We start from the raw sequence: 22,733 nt of genomic DNA, 5'->3' as shown, positions 1-22,733 counted from the left end.
GCATACTGACCGCGCACAGCCCCCTCCCCTCCCCAAGGCCACTTGCTGAATGGTGCAGGTGAAGCCCAGCTCCCTGCCTGCCACCAGCTCTCTGTGCACTGCCACTGGGTTGGCCAGGGCCAGGTGTGGAGCCTCAGGCAGCCCCGGGCAGAGGCAGCAGTGGGTACCAGAACGGGAGCAAGGGGGTCACATGAAGTAGGATAAAACCACGTCTCTAAGGAAGCTGTAGTAATGTGGTGCCCTCAAGAAATCAGGATTTCTGCAACTAGTCCAGAACTTGGCCAGGCTGTGGTGGGGATGGTGGGGAGAGGCACATGTCTATACTGGGATTATCCTGAAGGGCAGATGCAGTCACTTTTTTGAATTTGAATGTTTGCACCCAAAGCATGTGGCTGTGACCTGTGGGCCTGGCCTTCCAAGCCACATCAGCCAACTGCAGAGGACAAAGTCACCCCAAGGGAAGTGCTGCCGGTGTCAGCACTGCCCCAACAAGAAGGGCTCAGTCCTACCACAAGACTTCGCAACCACCAACCCCTCAATCATCTCCTCAGATCATTTTCTGACTTAAATTGGTCTGTCTGCAAAGTCAGGTGTAACCAACACAGGGTAAAAGAGAGCTTTTAACCATGATCTGAGATTAGGGGGGAAAAATAATCCTTATGCTTATCTTTTCTTAATACACGAAGAAAACCACAAAGCAAACAGGATTCTGCTTCTCTCCGAATCCTCAGGCTACTAACAAATACCTGCAATTCCAGACATGAAGACATCTGGCAGCAGAAAACCCTCCAAGGAGAGCTGGACCTCCCCAAGGAGGGAGCTGACTCCATGCTTAGCTGTGATTTCCATGCTAAGCATGTCTGGCACCTACCCGCACTTGCACGATCCTTGGGAGCTGAATCATTGCTTCCCACGGGACAAAACCCCCTCTTGGCTGGAGCATCAGTAGAGGTGAAGCACTCTGCCTGCAACTGCTGGCTTGCGGCAGACCTGGCCGTTTACAACAAAGGAAGAGACGAGGCGGTGCAGAAACCATTTCTCATGGAACATCTGCCTGCCTCTGCTCTGGGTCTTAGAGCAGCACCCAAACACACACAGTAAACAAGCAGCTTCCACAAGACAAGCCTGTACCTCAGAAAACCCCACATTTCACCCTGTGCTGGCAGCAAAAGGCAGGTCAAAGGGGAGGCTCGGCTAGAGAAGCCACTGGGCTGATACCACCACAACTGTCGCTCTTGGTGGAGCCAGCAAAAATAAAGGTATGGGCAGGCAAGTGTGCCCAGGGTCTGGACAGCAGCACAACACACAGCTTAAGAACAGGAAGAGACCCTCCTGATATATTGGGAAAGTCTGCCCTTTTTGTTCTCCAGACGCTAACAAGCTGGAGCAAGAAGCAACTCTGCTCACCAAAAGGCAGCTGGTGATGAATTCAAGGGCCTGTGCAGAGACACCCCCCACACACAGAGCCTACCCTTTCCTTCTGTGGTTAAAAAAGTGGTTTGTGAGGTTGCAGCCACAGAAGTACGCTTGGAGACGAAGTGAAAGGCTGCTCTTTGGCTTTGCACAGTCCCTCCAGGCCTGCAGGGTTCATCTTCAGGCTTCAGCTTTGTTTTCTGCAGCTCTTGCTGGGGTCCACGCTCTGCCCGAGCTCCTTCTTTCTTCCGTACCACTAGGAAATTCCCAACAGCACGCCCCCTCCAGCAGCCTTGTGTCCAAATACACCGTTACTCCATCCCAGCTCTACTCCAGGCAGCTCTTTGGTTGGTTTGTTTTTTCCCCAAAGCAGCCCCAAGGGATTCAGGTAGCCTGCCCTGGCTGCCAGGATGGCAACCCATACCACCTCTGTCAGTGGGAGGGCACACAAAAGGCTCAGACCTGCTCATTTCTCAAGTTTCTGGAGAAAATAGCATTTCTGTGAATTTTCCTGGTTACTGACTTGCAAGAGCACAGGCCAAGAGCAGAGACACAGCAAACCAAACATCTGGGATCCTCATCAGACTCCTCAGTCCCCAAGAAACACACAGAGCATGGCTCCAGCATCCTCCCTGAGTCTCTGCTCTTGCAGGCTCCAGACCTGCCAGTCTTCATGGAAGGGTAACTCCAAGCATTAAGTTTTCAGCCAATCTGATTCCAAGGGCTTCACCCAAATCATTTTGGTCCCCAACCCCCCCATATGTCACATCAATTTGGCAGCTCCTCTCTTATTTTAGGTGATCGTTACATCAGCACAGTGACTCCAAAGAGGATGCTTTAGTGAGAGAACACCTTTTAGAGGCATGCTCAGACTCCAGCAGAAATTATTTCTAGGTGTTCTTCACATGAGGGCTCCATCACACCCAGAACTTCAGACTAAAAAGAATATATTGCTAATAGCAAAACATTACATGCTAAACATCCCACATCAGCACAGAAAGGGTTAAAGCGAGGAAAGCTCGACACAAAGCAATATTCTCTCATACTCTTTTTTTCCCTTTGGTAAGTAACAGCATAACAAAATAATGTTGTTGGGAAGATGCACGTTACCTCCAGCTGAGCAGCAGCAATTAGGAAAGCAAAGAGGAACAATCTTCAAGGAGAAAGCTTTGGGTAAGGAGGGCGTCCTGACTTTAGTATTTTCCTATTATGAAACAGAAAATTGGCTCCTATTGGTTACGGACAGAAACGGTGCCTGTCCACAAGGGAGGTAAAAACAGAAAAAGAAACCAGGAGATGTTCCTCCAGCCTTCTCTGCAGCTGCAGAGCTCTGCAGTCTTCTTGGCTGAATAGTTCGTTGGCGTTAATTAGAACAATCCAACATGAATTAACAGTGACCATACGTGCACAAGAACGCACCAGACAGGCAGGGGAATGAATGGTACTGCTCCAGGCAATTAAGATAGCTTTGCGCTCTCCATTGTAGCATTTTGCTTTGGGTTTTCAGAACTTGCCCTAGTTTTACTTATCTAAGGTGACATTTTCCATATTGTGTTTTTCCTCAAGCTGAATCGAAGGGAGGATTTTCTGACCAAAGACATCCCAAACGTTCCTCAGCGATGGCAGAAGCTGTTAGTTCTGTCCAGATTAGAAAGCCATTCTCATTGAAATTCTCCTGTGATCGGGTGCTCTGGGACCTGGGTTTCAAATTTGTAACAGCAGTGACCTTGGAGTCACGAAACTGCTGCTTCTGATTCTGCACAGGTACACTCACACCCAGCCATACCGGCACCCTTGGGGAGAAGTGGGGGGCAGGGTGCATGCTCTTCATAGACTGGGTTTTAATTTGCAATCCCTTCACAACAAACACACCCCATCCCCTCACAGCCTGCATGTACCCCTGCGACAAGCAGGGCAAGTGGAAGGCAATGCAGGAACACGAGAGCCAAGCCCGATCCTGCAATGCTCCAGCCAGGCTGGAATGGGTAATACCCCTGCATCAGCCCTGCTCAACATGGGTGGCAAACTTTCAGTCACTGGTCCGCAGAAGGGCTGCACAGAGCCCCTGAATTACTTACAGAGGTATTAGCCCTCAGGCAGCACAGAGGACGAAGCTGTTGTATTCAGGGGATAGGGATCAAGACCAAATGATAAACTGCAAATGTCAATGAAAAGTGTGGGAAGGGCTGAAGCTGGATGCAGCAGCCAAAAGATCCAGGCATGGCAGTAGAAAGAAGAGTCCGGCAGTGGCTGAGGGGGAACTAGTAAGTGGCAAGAGCAGGAGGAAATATTAACATAGGCAAAACAACAGAAAGTACGGAGTTGAACTGAAATAGCAAAATAAAAATAAAAAAAGATAATGGTGGCAGGTATGGGGGGGGAAATCAAATAGCTCAAGAGAGCCTGCAACATGAAAAATTTAATCCAAAAACTCCTAAGCATAGTGCAATTAGAAACAGCTGAGAAGATGATCTAAACCAGCACAGCCGTGCTAAGTAGCCTTACTGAAAAGCAGAGCTGGTAACACAACTGATTGCTAGTACATGGTCACAGCAGCAACTGTACAACCGAGGAGGCAGCTCTGATACTGCCTCAGAACATCCATCCTCTAAATTCACTTGTTTGCCTTGCTCCTCTAATGCATAACTAACGATGCTCATCTCACCTATCAATTCCCTCTGTGCCTATATATCCAGGGAGCTGCCAGGGTTCAGAGAAAGCATCTGCCCTCCCCAACTCCCCATGAGCACACCCAGCACCAAAACTGGGCAGCCTGAGAAGGAAAAGGGCACAGAAATACTCCCACAAGTGCAGAAATCACTACTTGATAAGCTGCCACAAGAAGACCCAGCACCCTTCAAGGGGTCAAGACATCTGATGATAAAACAGGAAGGAAAATAACAAACTCCAGGGGAGCTCCCTGTACAGCACCACAGCACATGTATGTGCCTTTGGGCACCACTAGAAAGTAAAAACTTTTTCATCAACCCCAGCCTTGCTGTTTCCCAGGGGCACTGGCCTCCTCTGTGCAGCAGCAGGGCCAGTCTCCAGCCTCCCTCCCTGGACAAGAGGGAGAATGTTGATGGGAGGGCTGGGACAGTGGGGTACCCGTGTGAGCCAGAGGAGACCCCTTCTCCTTCCCTTTCCCCCCAGCTCCACTTCACCTCCTCCAAGAAGCAGCCCTTCCCAAAATCGAGCTATCGGAGGGGCTGCACACCGCTGTGCTTGCACAGCACCGCCTCCATGCCAAGACTCCCCCTCACTTAAAAACAACAAACGAAAAGCCGAACCCCCACCATGGCAGCTGGTGACCCCTGCCGTGCTCAGCCCCACCAGGCCAGGGTACAGCCGTACGCACAGCTCAACCCCCAGCCGGGATTTGCTCAGGGCCAACTGCAGCCCCACCGGGAGAGTCTGCGGAGCTCCCACTGCAAAGACATCTGATCCGGGACACAGTTATCTCCCGGAAATTCCTGCCCCCCCCCCCCCCCCCCCGCCCCCCGAGTCCAATACACATGGCTTGGACAGCTCCAGTCCGAACACCAGCGTGTAATCACAGCGCAAACCCAGCACGTTTGCAGAAGAGCAAAGTACTACACACAGCAGCAGAGTGGGCTGCCTTCCATGAGCATCGTGCCTCGGAGAGGGGTGCTCCTGGCGAGGGAGACCAAAGACCAAACAGCACCTCTACGGGCACAACAGCCACGAACACCCAAGATAACCCCTCATGCCCCAGAGGTGGGACTGCTGTCAGGAAAATAAAAGGGTTTTCCCATCTGACATTATTATGGGGGGCAGGGAAGGTCTTTGTTTAGGGCAATACTTCCAGCTCCTGCAGACAGGCCCATGCTGATCACCCTCGTACAGTGACCCAGATATGGTCTCTGCAAAGGGCATTAGTTGGTGGAAAAAACACTGCAGCAGGATACCTGCCCTTAGAGGGGCTGCTTGCTTAGATGCCCATCTGGTGTGTCTCCTAAAGCTTCAGGATCTGTTGGTCTCCACCAGACAAGCAGCAGTCTGGCCCACTTCCAGACTCATCTCACCTCCAGTGGGGTCCTGCGGTTTCCCCACGGCTCAGGGTGTCACTGACAAGGAACAGAGGGAACCCTCAAGCAGACTTGCTCGTGCCTTGAGCACACAGAGCAGACCCCTCTGATGAAGAGGGAGCCTACAGAACTGCCTAGTAAACATAAATGACTGGCAAGAGCCCTGTGAGATGGTCCAGGCTGAGCAAGGACCAGCGTGGCTGGGTAACAGGCAGGAGAAGGAGTGCAAAACCCCAGAGATCCTGTTGGAAGATGGAGACTGCTCAGGGCCACAGGCAGAACGCAGAGACAGCACGATTCCCATCTCACCCCTCGTCCCTGCTGCACCTACTGTTGCTAAATTTCATCATCTGGTGCTTATAGTTCTTGCAATGATGGCAATCATTGTGGTGTCTATATTACATTAGGAGGATGTCAGCCTCGGCACAGCGTCAGGGCTAATCAAGCAGGCAGTGACAGGTGTGATACTGGCCTTGCTGACAGCCCACCAGGATGAGTGGTGCTGCCTGGACCACACACCACTGCAGGGGCGAGGGGGATGGGGACCACCAAGGGCACTTGGGTGGCTTCTGGCAAAGCAGCCATCAGCCAGGAAGGTGCTAATTCCTGTTTTCCCTGTCGAGGAGTCAGGGGCTGGCTGAGGGAGGCAAGGGGAAGCAGCTGCAGGTGAGTGGTGGTGCCGCAGCCCAGCGAGGGCTTTGCAAATACAGCCCACACCACCTGCCAGAGCCAGCACCACGGATGCCACCAGCCCTGACGACCTGGCTCTGTGAGCATCAACCCAAGCCCAGGCACCGGCCCAGGCACCCACCGTGACACCCCCTCAGCAGTGGTGCAGGCAGCTCCTGCTGAGCCCGACCTGCCCCTTGCTGCAACCCTGCCTGGCCCTCAGCAAGAGCCGCTGCTCCTGCAGCCCGCAGACGCGCTCGAGCGTGCGCAGGAGGCAAACAGCTTGACATTTACTAGCCCTTCTCCTCTCTCCTCACACAGTGCCATTTCCCTGCTGCGCTCCTTCCTTCCACCTACCTAACAGAATGCAAGCACCCCGGAGCAGCTCTTCACAGCTCTCCTGCAGAGGCAGGACAGGAAAACACGCCGGTTTAGCTGCTCCCCAGGGATGGTCGGCTCTAACTGAAGCAAACGCAGCACAGAACTAAGGTCTCCTTCCTTCACTAGAATTCAGCAGTACCACAGAGGACACGGGGGACAAGAGGAAGGCAGCCCACTCCACCAGGGATGGAGAGGCAGAGCTGCTCCAGCGCTCCCTGTCCTGCCCCATCTGGCACCAGCATCCATGTCTCCCATCCTCTGTGGCACTGGCTGGAATTCTGCTCACTCCACCCCAGATCATGAGCCTCTACAGCTGAGACTTCAGGCCTGCCAGCCCTGAAGCAGACCTCAGACCACTATGCATAATTTAGCAGCTAGCCAGGGATAAAGGGCTGTGCACAGTTAGCCTGGATTATAGAAAACCTCTTCTGGCCTGGAAAGCTGCTTTTAGTCTTCAGCAGCCCAAACCCTTGTATGGGGAGCTTTCAGAGCAACAGACCTGCCTGGGTGTCAGCAGAGAGTGAATCTTCTGCAAGGTAATTCAGTACCACACAACTTCAAACTCAAGTCTTTTCCTTTCAGATAAAGTGTTGTAAAAATAAATCACTGCATAGTTGAAAATGTAAGGTCTCAAGCAGGATGGGAGCTCTGCCCAGGCAACTCCTTTGCATACTCAGCCACTTGGATGGCGTGGGTCTTGCTGCCAGGTCAGGTCACAAGCCCACCAGAGCCTTCTATGCAGACTGAGAGAACAAGTACAGCATCTTGGACAAATACCCAAATGCATTCAGAGATCACACAACCCCTAAAATATACACTTGCACAGCAGAACAGAAAACAAAACCCCCCAGTATGATGCTTGACTCTGGATGCTGTCTTGGTTATATGGGACATAACAAAAGCTTTAGTAAAGAAAACACAGCATTTTTAAAAGGTACCTCAATTGCTTTCCTTCAGGATATCTGCAGAAGAGTTCAACCAGTTTGATCAGTCATGTCTATACAGAACAGCTGTACTACAGATTAGCATCATTAAAATTGCACCTAGAATACTCTATGTACATCCTAGGGGGGATGCTGTCACACATAAAGATGTACTCTTTGCTATATTTCAGCTTTATATTATTGCTATCAGAATCAGTGCTTCTGCACAATGGACACTGGAGTAAACCCAGTATGATCCCTAAGAGAAGGAAATTATGCTATACCGAAGCAAGGGATAGGTCAGGTCAAAAGTCGCATTGATAGTGGTGCAAATCTTTCTATACGAAGCTCTTCCAGAAACACACGCTTGATTTCTATTGATTGGTTCAACAGAACTCAATTTCCCACCGGTTTACCTATAAGCAAGGATTAAAATAAATTTTGGAATGGATCATCAGTTTAACTGGCAGAGGCTGAAGCGCTTTCTCAGGCAGACAGGCACACATGCTGAAGCACCACGCTGGACCCACCAGGACAAGTGCAGGGGTTGGGAGAAAGGGGACCCCAAAGGAGGGCTCAGAGGAGAGGGGGAACAGCAGGAAGCCCAGGTAGGGGAGCAGGGTTTGTGCTGGGACTGGTGGCTTCAGAGAGCACATGAATGAGATGAACAAGAAAAGATGAAAATGGCTAGGGAAAGATAAAGCATGAAACTTCTCTGCTTCTCTGATCGCCCTTGGCCTCTCTGTGGCTGTAGTTCCACCTGTCTCACAGTTGCTGGATGGTTTAAAATTTTGTTTTCCTTTATTGTGCTGTTTCTTTTCCAAGGCTAAATGTTTAGGACACTGACATTACAAAAGCTAATACCAACCCAAAATGGGATCTCACTGGACTCAGTTTCCCCAGCAGTGAGGAGGATGAGGAAGGGACCACCACTGCTATGAGAGAAAGGAAAGCATTTCACCCAGCCTCTTCTGCCGAAGCATGCAGCAGTGGCAGTGCCCTGTTCCCTGCAAGCGTACCCCAAGCATGCACGGCTCCCTTGCTCACTCTGCACTGAGTGATGCAAGACTCTCGGATCCTCAGAGACTTGACTTTAAATAAATAACCAGGTCTCTCTCCCAAAACAGCTTTATTTTCTGTGCCAGAAAAGCTGCTGCTTCTTGTAGGAAGGGCTGTGGAAAAAGGCTGTGCTGTGCAGCCTCTAACACTAAAGCTCCCAGACATATCTTTGCAGGCTTTCCTTCTAACTACACAGGAAAAAGACTAACAATTGCCTCGTGCTGCCTTTTATTTTTTATTGATGGCTATCACTGGCCAAATTCAGTTCTCTGCTGCAGTGATGCAAATTTGGCGTAACTCCACTGACATGGAATTAAACTAAATCTCTTAGAGCAAGAGCAATTGAAATCTAGGCCAGCATAAGTCAGCACTGTCAACAGTCACCCCTACAGTTTTCTGCAGAGTAATGATCTATTTTAAAGAAATTGAACTTTTAGAAATAGCAACTTTGCAATTCTCTTGATTTATCTTCTGATGTAGGTTTTGGGGCTTCCTGTGATCTTCAGGGATTCATGTTTACAAGCTTTTCTCCCTAATCTCAAGCACTAAAAGCACCTCTGTAAATGCACAGATACATCGGAAGCAAGGCTGGAAGAGACCCACTCGTCCAACCCACTTCCCCGGCTCACTATACACCTAAGCTGTGCTGTTCAAAACCCTGCACTTAACCCACTGGTCGTGGAGAGCCCAGGCTTCCCTGACTGATGTCCAGTGTTTTCCTAGCCAGCCTGTTAGAAAGTCATTACAGTTGTTTAATATAAAGTCCTGTCTGTTGTGGCACAGGTTTATAAAGCTTTGCCTCGTCCCCCCAGAGGATATGGAGAATAGATTTGCAGACAGCTTTCCTCCATGCATTTGCAGACTCAAACATTTTCCTGCTACTGCTTCCTGCTCCCTAGGCAAGGGTCCAGAAATGGAGACTTTAACAAAAACACACCACGTACCTGGAGATTTTAATAAAGAGGTGACCCTCTGCAAAGTCCTATCAGCTGAGATTCTCGGCTTATTCCCAATTCCAAAGCCTCACCAGCAAGACTTGAGCTGCAGCACCAAATCCTCCAGCTGGGAAACCCAGCCCAGGTTTGTTTTCAGCACAGTCTTGGAGGAGCGCAGAGGCAGGACTGATATGCACGCAGAGGAGCCCACAGCATGTCTTTTCTGAAGGCAACCTCCAGAGATCAGACAGCTGGATGAAGAGACTTCACTAAAAGATTCAGAAAACTCTGCAGCATCACAGAGAACAGGGCTGGAAGAGATCTCATCAGCTCATGTGGTCCCAGCTGGCTCAGATACCCCCAACAGAAGGTAGCACCATGGATGTGTGATTTCTAATGTAACTATTACAGTTATCTCATTCTTAACATGTTCCTCTGACCTGTTCTTAAAGGCATGCAGTGATGGAGATTCCAGTGCTTCACAAGACATAATGCTCCAGTACTTCACAATCCTACTTGAAAACTTTTTATGATGCCTAAACTGTAAATCCCTTGCTGCAATTCAAAACCATGTTCTTGGTGAAAAGACTCAGACAGGCACTTGAGCCTCGTGCTGCTGTGTCCCATTACATATCTGAAGATTTGTCCTACTTTAGTTTCTACTTTTACAGGTTAAAAAACCCCAGATTCATTTGTTCTTTCCCCACAAGTTAATGCTTTTCATATCCAAGTGTCTTGGGTTCAAACTACAATTTAGGAGGCTAGGAAACACCATTTGTAGAGCCTTCACTAGGGTGCTATTCAAAAGAGTCCCCAAAACATCCAGGCATCAGTCAAAGCAGGGCACTTTTGATGAAAACCCAAACCCAAAACTTTGAGGGAAATGAAAATACAGATCAGGAGTGAGGTGGAGGGGAAAAAAACAGAGCCCAAGCCTGGAGCATAAGGAGGCACCCAATTTTTGTTGGAAGGGCAGAGAGATGGTACAAGAGTGCTCAGACAGGAACCACAAGAGCAGCTTTGATGAATCCTGAGATACCTGGTCCTGATTTGATTGCTGACGAGAGTGGAGCTGTGAGCAGCCACAGCCTGCCATGGAAGCACAGAGCAGGGAGGAAAGGTCAGCAGCTACCTGCAACGGCAAAACTGCAGCAACGGGGGGGCTGCAACAGCACCCATCCGTCCTGTGTCCCACCTTTCCCGTTCCTTCACCTTCCTCATCTTCACAACCTCCAAAATACATGATTATGCCAATGACAAACTGCAGTTGTCTGTCAGATGTGCCTGCTAAACCCAGCTTGCTGCTGCAGCCCCCCATTCCAGGCTATTGCCGCGCAGGATTTGCTAGCACGCCGGCTCCTAGCGCCAGGCAGGTGCAGCTGTCACATCCCAGCCTTCAAATTAAAGAGAAAATACAGTGGGGACCTCTTAGCAGAGCAGCAAATTGCCCTCCCCACCAGCTGCACCACCCTTCTTCTCAATCAGCTGCTCGTTTAGTTGCGGCTGTGACATGCCGCCAAGGCACAAGGCTGCCTGCTGTCATCGTGGGAAGGACAAGACACGGAGTCGCCCTCAGTGGGGAGCAGAAGGTCCATGGATCCACCTTTCGCAGAGCCCATGAGATTCCCAACGCACGGGCGCTCGCTCGCTGGGCTGTCTGCTGCCGCACCACCTCCCGCCAACATCGCTGAGCACCCTCCCACCCACACCAGCCACTACTCGCTCCATCAGCACTTTGGGGGTTAACGTTGGCAAATTCTCCTCTGTCAGCCCTGAACGTGCCGCAGGGACTCACAGGCTCTTCCCTCTTCTCCCGGTACCAGCCAGAAGGAGTCAGCTGCAGCTCTTGGAAGGGTGGTCCTCAACCCAGAAAAGGACCCAGGCAAAGGAAAACACTGACCCTTCGCTAGATACAGCTGATCCACACAACCAATGGGACTCACCAGGTGACGTGTTACAGGTCGGAGACCGGGAACAAAGGGTAGGCTGTTCCTTTCCCAGACAGGGCCAGACATACCTGCTCCAGCAAAGCCTGTACATACGGCTTGTGACTTTCTGCTCTCCATACAGCCGAGGACAAGACACCAGGACATTCTGCAATCCCAGCATCGCTCCTAGTGGCAAATGAATGCTGCCTGCGTACACTGCCAAGATCGCAGGAGGGCTGTCCTACAGGTGGGGAAGAACTTGGTCCTTGGGTCCCCATTGCACCCCAGGAATAACAACAAGCTGCAGGGAAGCACCCAGCGTGAGAGAGCCAGGGCTGGGCCAGAGGGAGCCAGCACCCCCAAGGCAGCCAGGAGCACTCACGTGGATCTACCCAACCACCATCACACAAACCTGTGCACACACTTGCATCCTCACTCACCTTGCCCTTTCCTCCTTCAGTTCTTCCCCAACATTTGAGGGCTCCAGTCTCTGACATCCCAGCCCTTTCCCCCTGCACGTGAGCACACGTTCACAGATACAGTGCCAAGTACCAGACCCATCTGTTCTTACAGGAGCAGGTCCCCCCACAGCCCCCCTGCCTGTGCACTCTGCTGTCGACACAAAGCACTGTTTCAGCTCCACACCTGCACTCTCCCTACAACAGCATGCAATCTTAATTAAGCTTTAGGCACAGGTGGGGAGCAATTGTCTGGCACTTAGGGCTGAGAGAGGAGACTTGCTCCGTATTCCCCCTTTGCCACACACGCAGTACTGACCTGCCAGCATGATCAGTGGCAAATCACCTTCCTGTGTCTGCATGGTCCCACTGACCTCCCGCTTTGAAGGAATTTATTGTTAATTTTTTGCAAAGTGTTGTGAAAGCCTTAGGGGAAAGGTGGCACAGGAACAGAGAGTATTAATATTCCACCAGGAACCTCCAGGGACTGACTGGTGCATTAAAGCTACTACAAGCAGAAACAACACTCCTCTATGGCTCGAGCCAGACCTCCAAAGTACTGGCAGATTTTTTTTCAGTACCTTCCATCAGCATTAGGAAACATGTATGCGGCCTGTCATTATGCATCCAGAGCATGCCTGCCACTTGGATCTAAGATAAGAGGAGAGCAGGATCTGGGATGGATTCAGATATACTTGGCGTAAGAAAAGGCTGCATCAGGCACCATGTACGGTGAAGTATTAGTCTCCTGCTGTTCCAGCATAAAGTTAATCAGGGACAGAAATTAATCCCTCCTGACAGCATGTTGCCAATTTCTGATTTCATCCCCATTTGCTTGTAGCTTATCATCAAGGGAATGGGAAACCTGTAGCATGGACAAGCCTGCCACATGCCTCCTCCTCTGGTAAAGGCTCGCACGCACCAGCCATGGGTTCACATACACTCAAAGCAACATGTCCGTGCTCTGCGCGCATGCAGGTACCCTCACATCTGTACCGGTTCACCCACCATCACACAGTGAAAAGTTAGGCATATGCTTAAGGCAAAATATATGCCCAACCATCAGCTTGACTTCAAGATAGTGGGAGGGAGGGGAGGAAAACAAAAAGAAATCCTCTCCCCAGAGGGACAGCGCCAGAAGAGCAAAGTGGCATTTACAAATCATAAGCATTTCCCTTCCCCACTCTCTGCTCCTTTGCCCAGAATGTTAATTAGCATTACTCTAAACAGCGGCAGCAAAAGCTGAAACCCAAGCAGCTTCAATTGCTTTAAAGGAAACCTGGTTGGGAATTCTTTCAGATGAGACATTTAAACTCAAATGGCGAGACATCTGATGGCAATGCAGCAGGTGCTTTTTAATACCACCTTATAACTCCCCTCCTAAAACTAGGGAGCGAGTTCTAAACCAAAAACTATCATTTCCCAGGGCCATAGGATTCTGCCTCATGTTCCAAATGTCAGGGTTTTATGCTGTAGCTTGTTCTCCCAAGCCCAGTGGACCATGGACCGAGCCCTGCAGCATGGCAGCGGCGCCCTGCTCACTCCTGCAGTCCTGACACGTGTCACTGCGCTCCAGGCTGGGCAACCCTGAAGGCTGCTTTGCAGTGGGGTTTAGCTGATCACGCAATAGAAAAGTGGGTTTGTGATTATATTCATAAATAATAAAGCTGACTTGGATTTGTGGCATTAATAAAGTTTAGATGATTATATAGACCACGTATATTTCTGCGTGTTTGGATGATCTATATACATCTTACCGTATCACCAAATTTCAGCCACAAAAATTGTAGCAGGAAACATGCTTCAGAATTTGCTTCTCCTTTTAGTACCATTCCCTTTCCTACCATTTATAACTCTCCTCATCCAACTTATCAAAACTACAGCTGCCATCAGGAAAGTCCTCTGCCCCGAGTGATCAATGCTGTGTTTCCAGCACACCTGGTGCCACATCTTACACAGCCAGAAGGACCTGTACCTCACCTCCTGAGCAACGCAGGCAACAGGGCTGCTGAAATTAATTCCTGCTGAAATGAGAAACTCAACAACCTGCCATGGACTGAAACAACTGGCCTTATACATGTGGACAGCAGTTCTCAGTACCAAACCCATGCAAAGCTCCACACCCTAGCCAGGTGCCCAGACTCTGGTGATGGGTTCATCCTGAGCACCTGAAGTGTCAGCAAATATGCTGTCATCTCAAAGGGGTCCCCATACAACTCCAGACCAGTAACAAGACAACAAAAAAAATCAGCACCGTCTCCTGTGAGTGGAGCATGCATGGCATAGCAGCATCCCCCACAATGTGCTGCAGGAGCATTCAGCCCCGTTACTTCAGAAACTAAAGAGCTGTTGGGAAGTAAGTGCAAGAGGAATTGGGGATGAGAGGCGGCAGCCTCCTGGCCATAAAACATTAGGAGAGCTAAATTATGCTCCCAGCCACTTGCTGAGCTCATGGGAGAATTGCTCTCCTCTCTCCGTCCAACAGACCCAGGCAGCAGATCACAGACCTCTGTGTCACCCGCCCCTGCAACCCAGCCTCCTACCTCAGGTGATGGGCAAATCCATGGCGAAATGGGTATTTCTCACATCTCCTGCTAGTGCGGGATTCTGCCCTCCTGCCTTATTTTTCCAGGTCCTCTATCAGGCCAAGGAATTTCACAAGTAAGTGGTATTGCATGGGGTTTACTCAATAGGACATAATTGACTCTTGTTGCAAAGAATTAAGTGCTCTCAATAGAGATGTCCATTTTTAATGCCCTTTTTTATTCTTACTAATGAATTAAGCCAAGATAACACCAAGTAGTTCCCAGATGAGACTGATTGTCAAGCGGATGAGGATTTTATCAATAGATTTCCGCCCCTCCCCTTTTTTTTAATGCTTAACTCTGAAAAATGGTAATAAAAAAAAAGATACAAGCAACCAGAAATGCCTTTTCCTCCTTGAAAAAGCATAAAGTAATCTCTCCAGGAGATTCCTTTCCCAGCTATGTTAGCTATTACTGCCTCTGCATGGTTTCTAGTTATCTGTGCATTTGAAGAAAAAGGGGGGAAAAATGCCAGAGTTCACAAAACTGCTTTATCTCAACCTCAGGATGCTTCGGTGAACATTTTGAGTGAAATGACCCATAAAGTGATTAACAGCTTATTAACTTGAAGGGCAAGTCACAACACCACACAGAAAAGCAACACACTATTTCTAGATGTGCTGGGGAGTTTGCTTATGGACACTGATGTTCTCGCTGGTTTTTGTTTCCTGCCCTCCTTTCTTAACTAAAGTCATGCTTCCATTTTGTCCTACTCCTCTCGCTTCCCCACAAGCTCACTATCCTTCCAATTCACGGACCAGTATCCACACCTGCCACAGACACTGCTTCCTAAAGACCACTCCTCTGAATTGCAGAAAACACATGTTCTCTGTCTTGACTTGCTCCAAAAATCCCTCGCACGCAGCCTGGAAAGGTCAAGCGCTGTGGATCCTATCATCTGTTTGCTATCTCAAACACTTTTTCAGATCTTCCTGTGCCCTGCTACTCAGTGTTCCTCTTCTTGTCTCTTCACCTCAGCCATGGTGCAGGAAGAGGTCCACCACCCCTCTTTCAAGCAGCTTAGGGCTCCCAGACGAAGGAGACCACAGTTCCTACGGGGAAGACTTTCCTAATTACATAGGTCCTCCAACCTGCATCTCCAGCTGCAGTTCCCCATGTGAGACAGGAACCTGACTTATAGAGCTGGTCTGCAGCCTGTCTGACCAGGCTCATCTCACTTTCTGGAGAAGGGAAAAACAGCAAGGAACGAGGGTCACCCCTGAAGCATTTCATATACTAAAGTTCTGCAGCGCGTAGGTGGGAAAAGGCCTGGACAAGGCACAGCAGAATAAGCCATGGCTGGGAAGCTGGGCTGATCTGCTCAGGAATTCAGCACAGTCTGCATGGCTGGGCTGGACAGATGCTGGGGTTGAGCTGAGGAGTTTTGCACAGCAGATGGTCAAGAAGCTGTGATTTGCAGGTAATCTAATAATCAAGTGGTCATATCAGTGAGGATATGAGCCACGTGGTTGTGAGGTGTTGGCACACTTCCCCTGTTTCTGTAGAAGTCATTGGACAGTATAAAGCAAGGACGTTAACTGTTTAGCTCTCAGCTACAGCCAGCAGCCACTTCAGAAAAAAAAAACCAAAACAATTTAAAAAAAAAAAAAAATAAAAAAAAAATCGCTGCACAGGACAGCCAGGAGCCGAGGCTATGCTGACACTCACCATTACTCCGGTCTCCACAGCTGGACCAAGACAACATGCAACTGCTACGGGCGAAGGGGGCTATCGCCTCTTCCCCCCTACCACGTCCCTGGTGCCGACACCAGTGATGGTGCCACCCTGCAGCAAGTCTGCTCATGCCACTGATCCAAACAAACTAACCCTCTCAAAGCTCCCAGTTGGGAATAAACCATATCAAACTCTGAGCACGTTATGCCAGCTTGAGCCCCTTTCAACGACAGGGTTGACTTCTTCCACTCTCGCCACTGCGACAGAAATGGGAGACCCACAGTACCAGTGAGGGAGGAAGAGAGAGAAAAATCCCAGGACAAAGCCCTCCAGTGAAAATAAAAAATATTTTTCTAGAAATGATGAAATGCTAGTACTCACTCTCTACAGCCCCCAACAACAAAAAACTCCGTTTCAGAATTTATTAACTGTCACAAAATGATGCAATGCATATAGCATAATTATGCTTAAGTGCTTTCCATGTTAAATGTCATTTCAGTTACTACTTTTTAAATGCAATTCTTATTGAGTGCACAATAATAATTTAGCAAGTAAACAGGCAAGTTACAAGAAAAGAGTGGAAGTACAGGGGGAGGTGGGGAAGCCTCAAGTGTGACAATGAAATGCACTGGGGTACATGGAGCTGTTACTTCTGAAAGCTTGGAAAGAACTATAAAAAAAGCCATAAATTACAAGGTTGCAAAACGCAATAAATTACAGCCTCTACAAAAGGCAGATAATGGAAATGAGAAAGGATAGAGGGAAGGGGGAGGAATCTACATAATTTGTCACCACTGACCCCAGACATCTGCACAGCCTGCAAAGAGCACTGGAAATATTTGGGTGTTTCAGTCTCCTCACAAACAACAGTCCTCAGGGGCAGCATGGGGGTCAGCTGGAGGGATGCTTCCCCTGCATCGGCGCAAACACAGGAATGCTCCCACAAGCACGCAGCCTTCCCTGCATCAAACGCACCTGGGGGAAACCAGGGGAACTCCAGGCAGAAGACCAACAGCCCCGCACTTTGCAGAACCTAAAGGCCACCAGTCTGCCAAGCTAATGGAAACAGGGTGCCAGCAAGTGCTGGCACACTCAGCTGAGGGAGGCATGAACACACTTAATCCAGCCATCAAACACAGGCTTGCAAAGATACGACCCTTATTCTTCTTCCGTTCCATTTGCAGAAAGGGTGCTGGGGGCCTTGGCGGACACCAAGTTGACCACGAGGCAGCAATGTGCCCTTGCAGCAAAGAAAGCCAACGGCACCCAGGTCTGCCTTAGAGGAGCCAGCAAGTCAAGGGATGATCCTTCCCCTCCACTCGGCACTGGCGAGGGCACACCTGGAGCGCTGGGTCCAGTTCTGGGTTCCCCAGGGCGAGGGAGATAGGGAACTACTGGAGAGGGTCCAGGAAAGGGTCACTAGGATAGTTAAGGGGCTGGAGCATCTCACATACAAGAAAAGGCTGAGAGAGTCGGAGCTGCTCAGCTTGGAGAATAGAAGGCTGAGGGGGATCTTACCAGTGTCCATAAATACCTGAAGGGAAGATGTAAAGACGACTAAGCCAGGCTCTTCTCAGTGGTACCCAGTGACAGGGCAAGAAGCAATGGACACAAACTGAAACACAAGAGGGTCCATCAAACCATAAGGAAACCGGTTATTTTCTCCCTCCCACTGTGAGGGTGACCAGGTACTGGAACAGGTTGCCCAGAGAGGTTGTGGGGTCTCCCTGCTCAGAAATATTCAAAAGCTGCCTGGATGTGGTCCTGAGTGACCCACTCTGGGAAATCCCTGCTTGAGCAGGGGTGCTGGACCAGATGACCTCCAGAGGTCCCCACCAGCCTCAACCATTCTGCAATCTGCAATTAAATCACCTTCCCAAATCCATACAATTAACTCCAGCTTTAGCCCCGTGCAACTTTCCTGCCGTTACGGCTACACGTAGCTGCTGAACCAAAGATGGCAGCAAAGACAGACAACCTTCTGCAGAGCAAGCGGGAGCCGGCAGCCAGCCCCCTGCTATGAGAAAACACATCCACATGAGAAATGCTCTTCAGCAGCAACATGTGCCAGCAATGCCAAAGCTGTTTGGAGGAAGACAACAAGCCATATCTCAGGAGTGGAGGGTGAGTGCGGACGAGCTGGTGCCAGGTGCTGGGAGGCACGGCTCCCCATCGATTTCACAGCCGGCTGGGTCCCCGGGAATCAATACCCCTGGGGTTTCAAGATTTTCAAAACAAAGCAACCAACAGAAAGGAAAAACCCACTTGAGTAAAACCAACAAACACAACGAAGGCAGCCAAGTTCTGAGAGTGGAGATGAGCAGGATCTTAATCTCTGGAAAATTGAATCAGAAGAAAATGGAACAGGCACAGAGTTTGGCTGACAGAGAGCATCCTCCTTTCAGCAGTGCGTGTGCCAGGCTTATTCGATTAAAACTCTTCAGGATGGAGAGATACAAAAAAAGGAGTGTTTTCATTACTGAAGTGGGAGTGAGGAAGAAGAGGTAGCCTATAGTTGCTATAGGACAATTTTTAGTACTAATGGTAGCAAGTAGTCCCAGTGGATGGAAGTAAAGTGATTTTACAGGTTATGATTTCATTCCCTGGGGACAGAACTTTTTTTCAGGAACTGGATGCAAACTTCCTGGTGTCCATCTGAGCTCTGGGCTTACACTGCAAGCTCTGAAATGGTCTGGCAGTTGCTTTTACTGCCTCCAGACCTCAGGGAAGAGAAATCCAGCCTCGGTGCTTTGAGGGGTTGACTGTGAGCCTAAGATGAGGTTTTACTACCACAGTGGCAAGCCCTAGACATTCCTCAGCCAATGCCAAAGGGCTAGGACAGCCAGGACACTGCCAATGGCACCTCGAGGGGCTTCTTGAAATGGGCTTGGCAGGGCTCAGCTTAACTCCCAATCTGTCCACTCTTTTCTCTCTCTCTAAGTCCCACCTCCTGAACACCGCCAGAAGAAATGTCCAGGCAGCATCGTGAGCATCAGCTGAGGGACAAAACCCGCTTCTCAGCCCACGTGGGCAGACAGGCAGAGGGAAGGGGGATGCCTGCCTTGCTTGTGCTCATGCCTCCGTTCTGGGAAGAGAGGCTAAAGAAACTCAGGCAGCCGTTAGCCGTGAGAGGTAGGTGACACTAAGGCAAGCCAGCAGGACACGGGCAGACATGCACCCATGGCAGAGCTGGCAGCGAGCACTGCAGCCCCAGTGCCCTGCCAGCACTGGTAAACCAGGCAGCAAGTGTCCTCAAAGCGAGGGCCGAGATGGCCATGGTGCCCTCCCCCTCTGCCCGTTGCCTCCTGTGCCGATGTGCTCTGGCACAAGTTGCTAATCAGGACACAGCACGAGCTGGGACCGGCAGGCGCTGGGCTCCAGCACTTTTTTCCCAGCAGGAGCTGAGTGCCAGCACTTCCCCTGAATTAAAAAAAAAAAAACAAACCACAAAAAGAAAAGCATCCGTTTCAGATGAACTGGGGGGAAAAGGCTTCAAAGGTTGTTTTTTTTTTTTTTAAAAAAAAAAAAAAGGGCGGGGCGGGGAGCAAAAAAAAGCAGCAGGTTAAAGGGAATGCATTTCCAAGGGAAGAACAGTTAACCCCAGGGTCTGAGTGGTCCTGCCACCCTCTCGTCTGTGCTCCACTCTTTGCACTGCAGCATCATAATGACTATCTGCCAGCACCAGCTCCGCTGCCTGTGGGTCTCCAGTTCAGCCCCATCCCAGGAGCTCTCTGCCACCCACATCCCTCCTCCTGCCATGCCACGGGCACCCTGGTCCTCTCTCCCAGCTCTCCCTTGACCCCACTTCCAGAGACCAGCTAACAAGGACAGTTCTTTCAGAGCCCCCAAGCTTAAGTTCATCAGTCCTGTGATGTCAAGTGGAACAGAGTCACTGCACTTTATGAGAGCCGCCCAGAGGTGCCACTAGCCCTGGCAGCTCACGCCAGCCTTTCCTGCAGACAGCCCCTCTAATAACGCTGGTAGCCACCAGGTCAGGATGCGCCCCCTGCTCACAAGTCACTGTCCCCCACTCACAGGGAAGGGGCAGAAGCGACCTACCCACCAGCAACTGCCTTGAGGTCAGCAGGAACCAAAATGCAAGCCAAGAGCCTTCCAACAAGATCACTGTCCAACCCCTCTCCAGTCCCTTCAAGCCCACACATCTCCGTGCTGTCCTTGCCTTCACCCGCATGTGCTAAGCAACATGAAATATTCTGCAATTCTCTCATGGCAATCAATTCCAATGCTGCTGAAGATGCAATGGTTTCTCCTACATCTAATGGGCCAGGATGAAGCAGAGCCTGTCCTTATGCTCCGTTTTCTCCTGCCCTGCTCTCTGCCTCCATGGCAGAAAGATCCCACTTTGCACATGGCCAGAAGACTAATCCTGTTGGAAAAGCTGCCTCTGTAACCCCTCAGCCTCCAATCTATATGGACGATAGCTACGGAAGCAGTTTGCCATCTCATTTCAGGATTCTGCCAGGAGCTACAATGTGGAAATGAGGGAGGCTGATCACTGTCACAGCCCTTAAATACTTCAGCTCGCTTTGGCCAGGCTTACCCGCCTGACATTGCTGCCAGTGCCACACTGCCCTTACCTGAAGCACTCCAGCATCCACAGGAGAAGTTTTGAAGGGTTTGGTACAAGGATTTTTACATCTACATGGGTGATGAATGCTAAATAAAGGTTTGGGCACAGGAAGCTGGAAAACCTGCTCAATAACCCTAAATCTGGTCCCTACCTCTTCGTGCCTCTGACAATGACTGATTCTCGCAGTGCTGTACCAGCTACAAACAGTGGCCTTTTGGTCTTCTCGGTCACCCCTTGGAGCTGTTAAATTCCTCTCCCACCTTTTTCCTTTCCTGCCCTTATTCAGCTCCCTCCAAAACATCAAGGAGACAGAATCAACCTACCAGCTCCTGATTTTGGGAGACAGTGAGTGATGGCCCAAAAGCAATCAAAAGGTAGGGCACCAAGCAGGAAAGAAGGGGAGCTGGAGTCAGGCTGAATAAGGGGTGCACACTCCCCAAGAGCCCCTCCTGGGACAGGCTGCCCCCCAGCAGCACTGTCCCCTCTTCGTGTTTTGGAAACAGGGGGTATAGATCAGAGCTGCTGATTGTCCCCGTGAAAGTGAGCAGAAACCAATGATGTGCTATTCAAAACCCCGAGATAATCCTATCTAATCAAACAGACCCAGAGAAAACACAGTCTTACAGGCCATAAAACACCAGAGGCCTATTCCGCTCATAAATACCGAGCTGACACCCCACCGCAACAGCCCCTTTGGCCCTTCCTTCCTTCTCTCCCATCCTTCCAGTTGAACACTTGGCTGCTGACAGCTCCGATGCGGTCCCTGACTGCCTAATCAGGGTTTAATTAATGAAGCAGTTACCCCATCCCTCTTAAGTGCAAACTTGCCACTAAACACCATTAACAGACGAACTAATGCCCTAACTACAAAACGACCAAACATTCCAGCATCCTCCGCTGGCCCAACCCAGGTGTGCTCACTCCAGCCTGACCCCAAAGCATCCTCAGCAGAGCAGTGCCCGTGCCCAGCACACCAGGGACACGGGTACTTTGGGCAGCAGCCACAGTAAGAAACGAGCTTTGGGCAGCCAGGGGAAATCCTGGCTCTGCTCAAGCCCACAGCAGAGCTCCTTTCACAGCAGAGACTGATGTTTCATTCTCTTTTCAACCTTCAGAGTCATAACAGCCTGTCCCTGCCCCTTCTCCCACCAAATCTTCCTCTCCAAGACCTACCAGGAGTTATCCCAGGCACACGACCATAACGACACAGCCTTCTCACACCTCCTACTTTACAGTGAGGACAAAGCACACATGAGCCTTGTGAACGTGATGAGCATTAGGCAGGGCTTTAGCTGGACCTCTCCCAGAGCAGAGTATTTAGCACTTTTCCTCTGATATTGGGTCTTTGATTGCTCTCTCAGTTATTTCCCTAAAACTGAGTGCTAAAGTAACTCCTAGCAAGCCCTGAATGCTTGGCAATGCACACCCAAAGGCGACCAGTGACACATGCATGTCACAGCCAAACGATGCTCTGACAGGGGAGATGGCCTGACACTTCCCTGCCTGCTGTCATCGAACACCACTTAGGTCAGCTGCCAGTACCAGCAACACAGATGCTGCAAATAATAGGAAGTTGCAGAGTCCCAGGGCGTTTCTGCAGCCAAGCTTACTAAGGAAGGGGACAGGTCCTAGAGCTGAAGGAAACATTTATGGTCCTCTCATCCAGAGATGTGGCAGCTCAGGTGAAGAAGGCAACCTCAGAGGCTGCCTGAAAGCAATCTTTCCCGTTTTGCATAAGGAGAGGACTACTGGTGAGCCTGCCTTCACGCAGACTCCTCCGGGATGCTACCCTGCCTGGAACAGCCCTCCTGCAGGGTTTAGTCTTGCTCCTTGGCTTCACCAGTTTTAGCTTCCAAATTCCCAGGAGCCTCCCAGTGCGCCCAGCCTTTCCCATGAAGAAAGCTCTCCATACTAAGGAGAAATCCATCTTTTTCCTAGAAAAGTAGGATGTAGCTGGGTGAGGTTTGGGGGACCTTTCTTTCTCCTCTTCCCCCTCCCACAGGGTAATGGAGCTCACCACTGCTCCCCAGCACCACAAGCCTCCCTGGCACTCCTTGTGTCTCCAGGG

General features: G+C 50.2%; 1 protein-coding gene across 3 annotated transcripts in view; it reads right to left on the bottom strand.

The window, feature by feature from the left end:
• Positions 1–22,733, bottom strand: part of CACNA2D2 (calcium voltage-gated channel auxiliary subunit alpha2delta 2) — a 223,471-nt gene that overhangs the window by 138,181 nt on the left and 62,557 nt on the right. The window lies entirely within an intron of this gene.

Source organism: Falco naumanni, chromosome 4 (assembly GCF_017639655.2).
Source record: "Falco naumanni isolate bFalNau1 chromosome 4, bFalNau1.pat, whole genome shotgun sequence".
Classification (NCBI taxonomy): Eukaryota; Metazoa; Chordata; class Aves; order Falconiformes; family Falconidae; genus Falco; species Falco naumanni.
Note: the sequence above shows the minus strand (reverse complement) of the source record. Positions and strands in the feature narration are given on the sequence as shown.